Here is a 13,822-nt window from a genome sequence, read left to right on the forward strand (position 1 = left end):
AAGGAAGGAAGGAAGGAAGAAAGGAAGGAAGGAAGGAAGGAAGGAAGAAAGAACACAAGTTTCTTGAGGGCCTGGAAGTCATTCATTCATGGGGCTTGCATTGAGGGGGATGTTAAGTCTCCAAGAAAAAGTTTGCAAAGCAGTTCTGTTTCAGCCCATTGTTTTCCACAGTGTGTTCACTGTAAACCTCAGGATCCCTTTTTGTTCCCTTGAAACCCCCATTATGTCAGGAAAAGCATGGCATGAGGCAGTAAAGGGTCAGGGGATGGGGGAGAAGAGCTTACAAATGGAAATCATTCCCATGAAAGGGAAAGGAGGTGTCTTCAGTCCTTTAAGCTTGTCTCCCCTTCAAGGGGGCACATGTGAGGAAGAAATGACATTATTTACATTTGTTCTTGGATTACAAATGCAGGGTATTTGGGAGAGGTGCATGTCTTCCCACAGCAGTGAGTAGCTATTTTAAAGGCCCATCCTTTCTCAGGGGCCCAGGAGAGGAAATAGTTGAAAATCTTCACTACGAACTTTTCCTCTATGACCTGGCATCTGAGAAATTCACCTGATTTACATAATGGGAAACCCTGATCTAGGAATCTCAGGAAATTTGATAGATGAAGAAAATTTCAGTGAGGTAAAGATTGGGGGAGGGGTTGGCATTGCTGTTTGGAAAGGGTTGGCATTCTTTTTTTCTCCCCCCTCTTTTAAAAAAGATTTATCCATCTATTTTAGAGAGAGAGAGATCAAGAGTGTGAGTGTATGAGTGAGGGAGGGGCAGAGGGAGAGAGTCCTAAGCAGACTCCCCGATGAATGGAGAGCCCTACACGGGGCTCAATCTCATGACCCATGAGACCATGACCTGAGCCGAAATCATGATTTGGAGGCTCAACTGACTGAGCCACCCAGGCGCCCCAAGGGTTAGCATTCTTTAAAAATTGCACTCCCATGTCAGTAGCCCCAGTGTCTGTGTATCATGCTGTTCTGTTTAGGATGCCCTTCCTTAGCTAACATTTACTCATCACTCAGACTCTGGAAATTTTCCTTGATCTCCACACGCTATGTTATGTGCCCTTGTCATTTTCCCCCTTTTTTTTTTTTGAAAAGCACTTTGTGTCTTCTTTATGTATATTTATCACATTATATGGTAAATTTTATCATCTTTTATCATCTTTTAGAGTGTACTATGAGCTCCTAACACGAGGAACTATGTCTGTCTTATTCAAAGTTATATCACTACACTGTTGAGGTGTTTGTTGAATGAATGAATGAATGAATGAATGAACAAATGAACAAAGGAACAGACAAACAACCATTTTCGTATGTTGATAAGAGGACCTGAGAACACTCAAGTGACAGAATTGGGGGGAGCGGTTTAGTGGTGTTTTCTCTGCCATCATAAAGGGGCAGACCCAAGGCCCAGAACTATATGTTTTCTTCTGTGGCTTGTATTGCCACTAAGAGGAACCATTACAATTTTATTGGATTTCTGAGAAATCAACAACATATGTGTATAGTAAAAATACAGTGATGAGAAAAGCAAAATTGCCTGATGAAAAGAGTCCTCAGTAAGCAGAATAACCTCTCCACCCACTCTTATTTACCCTTATGGTCAAATCATGCTTACAAACTAACTCATTGTTGCCTCAAAACTTTCATTTTAAGTAGGATGAATGCTGGGAGAAAACAAATCTTAATTGTTTCAAAGTAAAAATGTTGATCAAGGGAGCTAAAAATGGCCGAGACTTGAAACATTGTGATGGAAGAATCCTGCCCTCTCAAGGTAGGATCAGAAGTTATTTTTAAGGAATAACTGAGGGTGGTAGATCTGTGAAAGCAAGACAGAGCCAGGATCTCAAATGGGAGTCCAGAAGTATTATAATTTACTACGAGAAATGCAAACTGCTGACAATATGGTCACAGAAAGTGAGTGATTCCCAAATGCGCAGGACTTCTTGGAAGAAATGTAGCAAGCCCCTCGATACAAAGTATACCATACAAGGACATGCCACCCCTTTTGGGTGGGGATCAAGGTGTCACCCCTTTTCTGAAAGGAGGCAGGGACTGTAAAGAAGAAGATGCAGAGGCTTAACTAAACCAGACTTGAACTGTAGAGCCACACAGGAGTGACCTTTAAACAACCGTTGGGATTTGAACTGAGAGCTGAGATCTATGGAGAAAAGAGCCAAATTGTTCACCCCTCAGTTTCATTTTTTTTTTTTTTATTGTGAAAACAAAAACACGGGATACTGTAGAAATCATAAGTGACAGCCCGTTTTTCAATATGACACTTAAATATCTAGTCACCTTGTAAAATCTTTTCACACCACAACTGCAACATTGTAGCCATTGTAGGACCGGGAGAAACCTTCAGGGGCCAATCTAGTCAGAATGTAGCTTGTCCATTTGTCATCCTTAACCAGCTGGGGGTCTCTGCAGTCTTTTGATGCTATTTTCTCATTGCTTCCGCAGTTGGATGTTTCTTTTGCGGTGGACAAACATTCATTGCATTAGCCCACCACTTAATTCTTATTCTTTAGCTAAATTAACCAGAATGCTTGTGAATACAGTGCCCTGGTTAACTTAATTTTCTGCGCATTTATGAGATAACGGACATGACCCATAGTAAGCCCTTAATTGACATTTTTCAATGAGTGGATACATAACAGATGTGAAAGTACATTTCTCGCTCAAAAAGTGCAAGTTCCTTCCAGACATGATAGGATTTGAGGATGTAGGCCATAAAGGGGAAAGCCTCCATGGATTTTGGATTTAGCTAGAATTTGTTTGAACAGGGGAGTGATGTTTACTAGATGTGTTATCCCGGGCAGTAGTTAATCCTCTAAGCTTCAGTTTCTTGGTCTGTAAAGTGTGGATAATAATATTCTTTTGGGGAAGGTTGGGTATGCAATGTATATAAACCACCTAGGACAATGATTGACCCATAGCAAGTGCTTGATAATATTATTTCCATTTTTCTCTCTCTAGTTAACAGGATTAATCACAAAACCACTGGAGTTTTGGCCCTGTGAAAAGTCTTGAATAGAGTGAAAGTAATATGCAAAACTATTAACATTTGTCAATTATAGATAGTGGTAATAATGAACATGATTGTATATGTTTGTGTTTCTGTGTATGTTTTACAATTCTAAAAATTAAACGTGTCAAAAGTAAATAAATAAAAGTAAATCAAATGACAGATATCATTAAATGAGCCATCTAAAATAAATCCATTTCTACCGTAGTAAATATAGAAGAGTGAAATTGACTCATTTCGCAATCAATATTTGTTGAGTAACTACTAGGAACTAGGACTGATACAACCCCTGCCTCGTGGAGCTTACAGTCCAGCGAGGAATACAGTTTAAAACAAACAAACATAAAGGCATCACACATGTGATCAGGGCAGTTAAAGGAAATACAAGGTTGTAAGGCAGCACATATGAGTCACATCTTTACCTGAATTTTGGGAGGTGAGGAAAAGCTGAGGGTGATTAGTGATGTGTGGGAGGACGTGATGTATAGGATAAGACATGGAGAATGAACAGGGTGAACGACACCAAGAGATGTGGGTAGGGAGGGAAGTCCTTGGCACATGCGGAGGGAAAAGCATGTGCCAAGGCGTAATGCCTAGAGGGATGGGGAATGAAGATAGTTCAATATGGGTGGAAGACAGGCTTCAAAGTGGAAGGTGTAGGGGGAGATGAGTCTTGAAAGGAGGGCAGATCATGAAGGGCCGGAGAAGTTTCATGCTTCTTAGGCAGAGTTCGCCCACCAAAATATCAAGACCTTTGTCTGCTCCTGTTGGTGGACTCTCGTTTTTGTGCTAATACTGTTGGTACTTAGGAACTGATAATTCAGTGCTTCAAGTTTGATGGAAGCTGTGTTTTCTGGGGAGCCTGAAATCATGTCGCTTGCTATTTTTAGTGGACAGAAACTTAGTCTAACTACTTCCGATGAATAGAATGAGTATGGAAGTTCTGTTTCTTACAAATTTTCAACGTAACAACTTTCACTGATGGACTGAGGCTGTCCTGAGCTGCAGCACGTTTCTGCCTGCCATCAACAGATTACTGGCAGTGGCTTGTTTAATGTCCTCTTGGACTTAACAGAAAAACAGACTCGAAGATAGCCTTTGGGAACCTAATTTGTAAGCAGATGAGTTTTGTAATAAAAAGTTAACTCTATCATATTTTTCGTAGCCTGCTGGTATCCTCTCACATCAGATGGATCAATGTTTGTGTCCCCAATCTTGAGGTTAACTAGAGTTTTTGAAACCAATAAACAATTTTACAATCTGCAAGATTTTTCTTTAACAAAACCAATAGCATTTATCCATTATCCTATGGAGCTCGGACAAATAGCATTTGGTTTGGAGAGTCTGGAACACAGTTGCACTGGGGCAGAGATGAAGAAGGGTGATTACATTCTAATGACAGTCATTCACAATATCTGATCATGTTCAAACACAGGACCATCACACATGGTTTCATAATGGAAAATAAACGGGCCAGACAATTCAGTATACACAAACCATCTGGTGACCTTGCCAGTGACTCCTCAGGGAGGGAGTTGATAGGAAAACTGATGATCTGAGATTGTGATTTTCCCAAAGTTGGAGAATAACATCATTATCCTCTAATTCCCAACGGTTGCTCCCTGCACTTTGTTTTCCACAATTGTCTAAGATTCTCAAACATCCTAAGCTTTGCAAACTCTAGTTACACGATAAAGCTCCTGGCTATTTTAATTTGGGAGTATACTTTTTATTGTCACTTGAATTCTTCATGATGACAGTCTTCCCTTCCTTCACTCTCTGCCCTGACCTGCCTCTTTCCCTCATTAATATTGAGAGAATTAACATTAAATTTAGAAGTGGGATGTTTGAAGGAGTAGATCATCTTTATGGTTTGTTATACGTGTCCAAGAAAAGTCTTTAAGCTACAACTCTGGGTAGCATTTTTCTTTCCTCCAGTTGCATTTTTTTTTTCTTATTTAATGTGAGTAGTAGTTCAAAGCAGAATCTGTTTATTCTTGGCTCGGTTTCCACCCCACTAGTTATGACTTTTAGATGTATATGTGGAATCTTGTTCTCAGAGGAAGATCTAAGGAGACCCTGTTATAAGTATGGGGTTAACCACCATAAGGCACAGCTGGTGCAAATCAGCATGATACAGCAATAGCTCAGGGTTATTGGCAGAGCCTGTGTTTAGGATTTAATAGTAAAGAAAAGGGGCTCTGTACTGTAGGATAGAGAAGAAGGGAAAAGCTAGGGAGGGAGGAGTGGAGGATATCAAAGATAAACAGGAGAGGGAAGACATTAAAAGAATGGTGGTTTTCCTAGTGCCCTCATAAACCAGTAGTAAGGGGGAGGAACCATATAGTATGGAAAGTTTATTAAATAAAATGATGTTCATATCTTCATGGTTTGGAGAGATTTGGGGGCACCTTATTTCATATACAATGTTCCAGTCCTTTAGGAGGGTAAACAGAGGCACTGTGGGGTAACTTGATAGCCTATGAAGAGCTGGAGAGATTTTTTTTTTTAAGGATTTTATTTATTTATTTATTTGATAGAGAGAGAGAGTGAAAGAGAGTGCACAAGCAGGGGGAGTGGCAAGGAGCTCGATGCGAGACTTGATCCCAGGACCCCGGGATCATGACCTGAGCTGAAGGCAGATGCCTAACTGACTGAGCTGCCCAGGTGCCCCAAACTGGGAGAGATTCTTGAAAGAGATTAGGAAGAATAGAAATTCTAGAATGGGAAGAGGGTACAAATTCGACAGCCCAAATTCTCTGTCCATAGTCTGATTTGATGTATGTCATCTCTAGTTCAACCATGTCTCAGATTTTGAATAAAGATATACATGGTCAGCATAAATCTGAGTAGGGTGACATACTTTCTTAGATCATTAAAAATAGGCTCAACCTCCAGAGAATTATCTGTATCCTTCCCTGAGGCCTGGCTTCAGTGCCTCTGAAGACAAATGAGCAGTGATAGGTGGAGCAGTTTTCGAAAAAGAAGGTCCTATTCTAGCCTCCTGGCAGAATTATACACCTGGCCCTGTGGATCCGAGAGCCTCCTGTATGCTCTTTTCTCCGTCTTTCAGGGGACATCTGTAGGTGGCTGAGAGGAACAGAGAAGGCAAGACCCTTCCTCCCCTAGTGGACAGACTCATACTAGTAAGGGAGCAGCATAGCCACCCATTTTCTGGAATCAGGGATTCAAAGTGGAGATTCTTATTTGTGGTGTTGCAAACTTTGATTATCTTGAGATCAGAGAGCTTCCAGTTGCAGATGTGCTCAGATGTCAAGGTATGTCAGATGGCCCCCAAGGCTAATTCTGGGTCTATGTGAGTGTTCGAGATAGTCCCCAAGGTGAATTCTGGGTCTTCATATGACTATGGATTCCGTTGGAAACTTCAAAAGCAAGGAGATAGATAAAAGCGTGAGGAAAGATCATTTGTAAGTTTGTTTCTTTTTATGAATGCTGGAAAGGTATCAGCGTTGGGTTCTGTGACCCAGCTAGAAAAAAAAAAAGAAGGTATTTTATGTATAGTATGTGGGTAAAAGAACATATTTGTGAGGGGAGGACTGGGGCAATTTGAAGAACTATCAATTTATAGAAGAAAAGAATCAGTTTCTAATTAGCATGAAAAATGCTCAGACCAGATAGTGACTAAAATGTTCATCTGGTTTAGTTTTTACATAAAATACTTAATGAGTTATAAAGGGTATAGAATTTGGTTCCAGTGTCCTTCCTGGGGGAATACCTGTAAAGAAGTAGCATATTGTTAACATGCTAAAAGAAATAATTTTCTTCCTTTTCTTTTTTTAAGATATTATTTATTTATTTGAGAGAGAGAGAGAGAAAGAGAGAGCATGCGCTGGGGGGGAGGGGCAGAAGGAGAGGGAGAAGCCGACTCCCCACTGAGTGGGGAGCCCAGCTATGGGGCTTGATCCCAGAACCCTGAGATCGTGACCTGAGCTGAAGTCAGACACTTAATCCACTGAGCCACCCAGGTGACCCAAGAAATAATTTTCTTTAAAGAATTATCTTAGTGGAAAAATGGGTTCATAGTTAGTAGGATAGCCTTCTTAAGAAGAAATGGGATCTCTCTGAATATGTAGCTCTTTTCTATCTGATGACCAGTCTAGCAGTTGTGCAGGTCATTGAAGTCTGCTTGGTGTTATTATTCGTGATCTCTGGAACAAATACTAGGTGATGTCATTTTAACATTTTTAATATGTTTTGTGTTGTTTTTCCAGGAGCATGAAAATTTGAACTAACACATCTATTTTACTTTGGACCAGTACTCCTTGCTATCAAGGGCATCCATTTTTGAAACAGCTGTTTGGGTTGAGGGATATAGAATGTGGCCATGAAACAGATCAAAGCTAATTGGCCCTCAGGGTAAATAAGCTCATGACCTCGGCCTCATTAGCCCTGTGCTGTAACTAGCTGAAGTAACCTGCCCTGGGGGAAAGTTCACTTCCCTGAAGAAGTTCCAGCATTTGGAAATTATCCAAGAAGGCTTGTCATGTTGCTGACCCCACCTTTTCTGACCTAACGATGAAATGACTGGATGGTTGAGGGAGAAAAGGGGAAAATTCTGTGCTTACCCTGGGCTTGGTGATCCTGGGGTCAGCATCAGGTAGAAAATAATGCTAGAGTTGGGCTATTTTGTAGGATTTGTATCTAGGCCAGTGCCAGTGGATATTTTACTCAGACAAATGTTGATGAACTTGCTCCGGAATGAAAGCCACTGAGGTGGGTTTTGACCAATAGAAAACCTCCATGTGTGTGACAAACAAACATTGTGTGACAGGTGAGACTTTCTGTGCAGTAGACTCTTTTGAGTCTTCGTCTTGCCTTATCTCTTCACGCAGCTGGGATAAACAATTGCGTGTACCACACCAACCGGGACCATGGAATGGATTGATAAATACAACCTCCAGACCATATGCAGAAGCCAAAGGTTTTCCCAGGCCCCGGAAAACAAAGGAGTCACGCTGTTCAGTAGCTACAGCAGCTCTTGAAGGCCTGTTCTCTGAGGCTGGTTTATATTCCTCTTCCTTTAAGGCCTATTGCTAAGTAGCTTTGTCAATATTCCCTCCTAACACCTCCCTTCTAGCCTTCTGATTGGCCAGTGGGGTGGGGAAGGGGGATAAGAGTGCTCCTTCTGACTCTTTGTGTAGAGCTGAGACAACATTTTGGTCCCTCATATTCTCAGGCAAGGGCTAGTTCCTCTTAACCAAAGTCCCTTTTCTAACGTACAATAAGAAAAAATGAAATTCAATGAAAAATCCAGATGAGGCAGTGATTACTCTTCTTCTTTCCACTTACCCTCCATTCCAACACACAGTGAACACTTTCTGCAGGGTCTAGCTTCCTCCTCTGTGTGGACTAGAGAGCTTCCTCTTCAGGTCAGCTGGCTAGGGTATTATCGATCGCCCTGCCGACAGTCTCTTTTTTCTGCCCTCATTGGCCACACACCCAATTGCTATTGAAGACGCGAATTTAGAAACCCTGTAAAATAATAATAGAATATTTATTATATTTTTAGTAGTGGGGGGTACAAATAAGAAACCCAAACTGGTCTCTGATCTCTCTCTCAAATGGTCCCCTACCCCGGGAAGCCATCTCTCCACCCCATCTCAAAGCCTTTTCCTAAGTTAACCACTGCTAACCATTTCTGCCCGAATGTAACCAACTATGTGCCCATCTCCACATATGTGTGTGTATACTAACGCATAAGGGATCACACTATACACAATGTTCTATAGCTGGCTTTTTCTCCTTAATGATGTATCTTAGAAATCTTTCCACATTGACACACACAGATCCATCCCATTCTTTTAACAAGTCCATAGTAATCCATTGTATGGATGTGCCTTTTTTATCTAACCAGTCCTTGTATTGATGGACATATTGATGTATTTTTAAAACCATGATGAATAACACTTCGGTGACCATCCTTGTCCATATGTTTTGTTGAAATATTCCTTAGATATCCACAGGATAAATTCCTAGCAGTGACATTACTTGTTCAAAGGGAATGTATGTTTTTAATATTGGTAAGTATTGCCAAATTATGCTCTAAAGAGGTTATGCCTGCTCATACTCTCAAGATAATAAATATCTATTTTGGGTACAAAGAAAAGTAATGTTTTCTCAGACTTGCGTAGCTGGTTTCTGTTTCTATTCTTAAAGTGCTCTCTATGTTTTAGCTTCTGGACATCGGATACATAAAGTAATGATGCTCACGTCATTTCTCTTCCCCACCCCTCCCCTAGAGGATCCATCCAGCACTGAAGCCTATCAATAGAGTATTCTTGTTCTACACCTTAAGAATGTGCTGGGCCAGAGAAGGATATGGGTTCTAATTATGAGGACTCTCCACTGATAGCACTACACCTCCAAGTACCTGCCGCAAAGGACACCAGGGCTTCAATTCCAGCGAAGCATCTGGAAAATAAGGCTTGGCCATTTCATGTCAACCCAGGAACATGGCATTTTGAGAGGTTATCACCAACTCTGCTCCCCATCAAGGGGCAAGAGAGAATCTTCTTTGATGCTTCTAAAGGAAACTCAGTGCCTATAGCTTCAACGGGGAAATGGAACTCATCACCCAGATGGGGAAGCAGGGAGGAATGATTAAGCACTTCAAAGCCCTGTGAAGCATGTTTAATCATAGTTAAATGCTTCTTCATAAAACCTGATATTTTGATGTCTGTCTAGCATCATAGGAATCCTGACTATGGCCTAGGATTTGACACTTTATATTTTTACAGTAGAACAGGAAAATTAGACATGAAAGCCACTCAGATGTCCAATATTAGAGAATAATGCAGGTAGTACAGACATTGTGGTGGGTGGATTGTAATTACCTTATTTTTGTTGGTAATGCGCTCTCATTGCATACAGGGATTTGGTGAGATTGTTGTCATATTTTCTAAAGTATCTGGAGCTCCGAGGAGGAAAACTGGAAAATGAGTACAAATAATGATGCTCAGTCTGCTTAACTCATCTCCATCACACTGTGGCATAGACCCTGGCAAAATAAGAAGACAGTAGGATCTCCATGTATAGATGTACTGGTATATAGGGAATAAGAGGCTGAGTTTTCTACAGAGTGCTAGAGGCCACTTGGCCCACCTTAATCATAAACGGGAACACCCACTTGTCAGTCTGGTTTTCCTACCATTGAATTTTTAAAAGATAGCCTGGGGAGGGTGTAGCTGTGTTCCCTAGGTCCTTGAGTTGCCTTGTGTCAGTGGGGAAACTGCTGTGCCTCCTTAATCACACTTGTGGACCCAGTCGGTGCCCGAAGGAAGGACTGAAGGGCTAGGAACTGGTGATTGGATTTATTCAATCTGTTTTGGGAAGCCATGGAAACTTGGGGTGGGGGAGAGAGAGAGAGAGAACGAAAGAGGGAAGGAGGGATAGAGGGGAGATGGAAAGTAGTAAGTCCAAGAAGAGAGGCAAAAGGGAAGAAAATAAGGAACATATATAGAGAATAATATTATTAGCTAAGGGACTCTCAGTGAATTTCCTTAAAGTCTGTAGGGACAGGGGCCCTTATCCCCTATGTTTCAGGAATGATTTGATTAAGGATGCTAAGCAGGCACTTGAAAGTATGAGCTTGTTCAGCTCCAATCCTTGATGGACCATTACTCATTTTGCAAAATTAAGCCAAGTCTCTCTTTCACTCTTCCCCTCTCTCCTAGCTGTTCTGCTTTGCTAAGTAATCAGACATGGATCTTATTCCCAAGATGTTTATTTATAGCCTTAGAGAGATAAGACATTTAAAACAAGTAGGAATGCAATAAAATCTGTAATCGAAGCCCAGATAATGAGCTGCAGGAGTTCAGAGTGGGAAGATGTAATTTCCAGTCAGGGTGGGCAGGAGATTATGATTGTCATATTTTTAGGCTTAATATTTATTAAGAATGCCTCAGTAAATGGGGAGGGAATGGGAGAAGGGCCTTTCCAGACTGAGCGGTTGGCAGGAATATATCAGGGAGGTATTGTAAGGGGGAGGCGCAAGTAACAAACAACAATTAGATTGTTTTGACTGGAAGAAAGGGCACACAAGTGTAGTGAGAAAGATGTTTCCAGCAATTGCACTACTAGGTATTTACCCCAAAGATACAGATGTAGTGAAAAGAAGGGGCACCTGCACCCCAATGTTCATAGCAGCAATGTCCACAATAGCCAAACTGGAAGGAGCTGAGATGCCCTTCAACAGATGAATGGATAAAGAAGATGTGGTTCAGATACACAATGGAATATTATTCAGCCATCAGGAAGGATGAATACCCACCATTTGCATCAACATGGATGGAACTGGAGGAGATTATGCTAAGTGAAATAAGTCAAGCAGAGAAAGACAATTATCATATGGTTTCACTCGTGTGGAACATAAGCAATAGCACAGAGGACCATAGGGGAAGGGAGGGAAAATCTGAAGGGGGAGAAATCAGAGAGGGAGATGAACCATGAGAGACTATGGACCCTGGGAAACAAACTGAAGGTTACAGAAGGGAGGGGGGTGGGAGGAGGGGTTAACAGGGTGATGGTATTAAGGAGGGCACATGTTGTGATGAGCAGTGGGTGTTATACGTAACTGGTGAATCATTGAACACTACATGAAAAGCTAATGATGTACTAAATGCTGGCTAACTGAACATAATTAAAAAAAAAAAGCATGGAGATTTTCACTCCCACTCTTCCCTCCCCCCTTTTCAACTGGCATTTACCAAAATAAAAGAGGAAATAAAATTATATATATATATGTATATTTGCGGCAGGTACTTGGAGATGTAGTGCCATCAGTTCAAGGCCTTGAATGTCAATGGTCACAGCTCACAACCTTGTTGGAAATAGCCTGGTTCACTGCAAAAGATGGGAAACTGGCAGAGACTGGATCCGCCCCCAGGGCTGGGGCAGGAGCCGAGAGGGAGTCTAGGCTGAAAGACGCAGCATTGGAAGGGATAGGCAGGGGGATATGGCAACAGATGACACGCAGTCACCTAGGCGGGGAGAGCTGGTATGGCAAGGTAGGTGACATATCTGCAGGTTGGGAGGTGCTGGTTCTGAGAAACGTAGGAACAGGTGGCACGGAGAAATGTAATCGAGGGTGAGGGAATAAGAAAGTGTGTCGGCCGTTGGAAGGCTCCAGTTGCTACGCTCAGTTTTACAGGCAGACTTCCAAGCTCTGGAAGGGGGAAAGAGTGGAATGGAAAGCAAGAAGCAGGGCCCCCACCCTAGAGGGACTGGGCAGATTTCCAAGCCAGGAGTCAGACGTGGAACGCGGGGGTCCTGCCTAGCAGTAGGAGTGGCTCGTTGTTCCATTCCAGAGTGCTGAGCGGAGGGCTTCTCATTCCTTCTGCATAAGGTTATGACTGCTCTTCGATGTGGGGTCTGCAGGTGGGAGCGAAGAGGCCCAGCAATGGGGAGGGGAGGGTGCAGATGCTGGAGGAAAGGCAGGGTCCACTGCTGGCTAAGGAGTTGGGGGCTTTCCTTGGTAGGCGAAAGGTGAAGAATGGAAAAGTGAAAACAAGTGGCTATCTTAGTTAGAGCTGTATTTCAGGAAGATTCATTTGAGGCTAGTGTGTAAAATGAATTAAATGAGTCCTTACCGTCACAAATTTCTTCTCTTCCTCTTCTCCAAATACTTCTCCAGTGTGTTCACTTCTCTCCACACCTCTTTCTAAGGCTGTAGGTTAAATAAACCATTGTGTTCAAATTAGTATATTAAGTTAAATAATACAATCCTCATTTCACCTGTCTCTTTTTACATTTTTAATGTGGCTTCTAGAAAAGTTGAAATTATGTAAGTGACTCACATTATATTTCTATGGGGGCAGTGTCCCTCGAATCCTTTCTCCGTATCGCAGTCCAGATCTTTTTAAAATACAAGTCTTCTCGTGTAACTCTGCTGTGTGGAACCTTTCGATGGTCTCCACGGCCCCCAGGATCAAGTCCAGATTCTTCAACATGGCTCCCAAGCTCGTATCATCTGATGCTGACCTCATCTCTCAACTACCCCTCCTCACTGCACTCATCCTTCGGGCAGATCAAACCATACTGAGTTCCATCTGTGAAATTACTGTTCTCTTCAGCATTCATGCCACTCCTCTTCCTGAACTGAGCATTTCTTCCCCTTCTCATTGGCTAACTTTTGCTTCCTTCCCGTTAAATTCTCAGCTTTAGACCTCCCTGACTCCTTGACTCTAGAATAGGTGCCTCTCCTTGATGCTAGGGGGCCCCACCATGTGCTACATTATAGTCTTCTCATAAGTAAGGTCTTATTTACCTGCCTCTGTCCTCCCTAGAATTATGTTCTTTGAAAGCAGGGACTCTGGGTTGATCCCCACCGCATGCCCAGCACCTAGCACAGTACTTGGGCTACAGCAGCTACCTGCATGATTGTACGAATGAAGAAATGGGGCTGTATGAAGGAAGAAATGGGGCTGTATGAAGGAAGAAATGGGGCCATCATGGCAGGCAATATGATCCTGAACCAAGACAGTGGTACCAGGAATGAAAAGGATGAGACACTCATGAAAGAGCCAGTAAGGACGTAAATCTTGAGGGCAGGCAACAGGTGTGAATGCACCTCTAATTACGAATGGGTATAAAGAACTGCTGAACTTTGGTAGGTGCCAAAAGTCCTAAATAATATAAGCAACAGCAAAGAGGCAAACAAATGTTCTAAGAACAAAAGTGTGTTCTTACTTTATTTTATTATTTTTAAAAATTTTAATTCCAGTGTAGTTAACATACGGTGTTATGTTTCAGGTGTACAATGCGGTGATCAACAAT

The 13,822-nt window shown here is 42.0% G+C and overlaps 1 protein-coding gene across 1 annotated transcript in view; it reads left to right on the forward strand.

Moving 5' to 3' along the window:
• The window catches only part of RGL1 (ral guanine nucleotide dissociation stimulator like 1), a 231,790-nt gene that overhangs the window by 92,799 nt on the left and 125,169 nt on the right, over window positions 1-13,822 (forward strand). The window lies entirely within an intron of this gene.

This window comes from Phoca vitulina, unplaced genomic scaffold (genome assembly GCF_004348235.1).
Source record: "Phoca vitulina isolate PV1807 unplaced genomic scaffold, GSC_HSeal_1.0 scaffold71, whole genome shotgun sequence".
Classification (NCBI taxonomy): domain Eukaryota; kingdom Metazoa; phylum Chordata; class Mammalia; order Carnivora; family Phocidae; genus Phoca; species Phoca vitulina.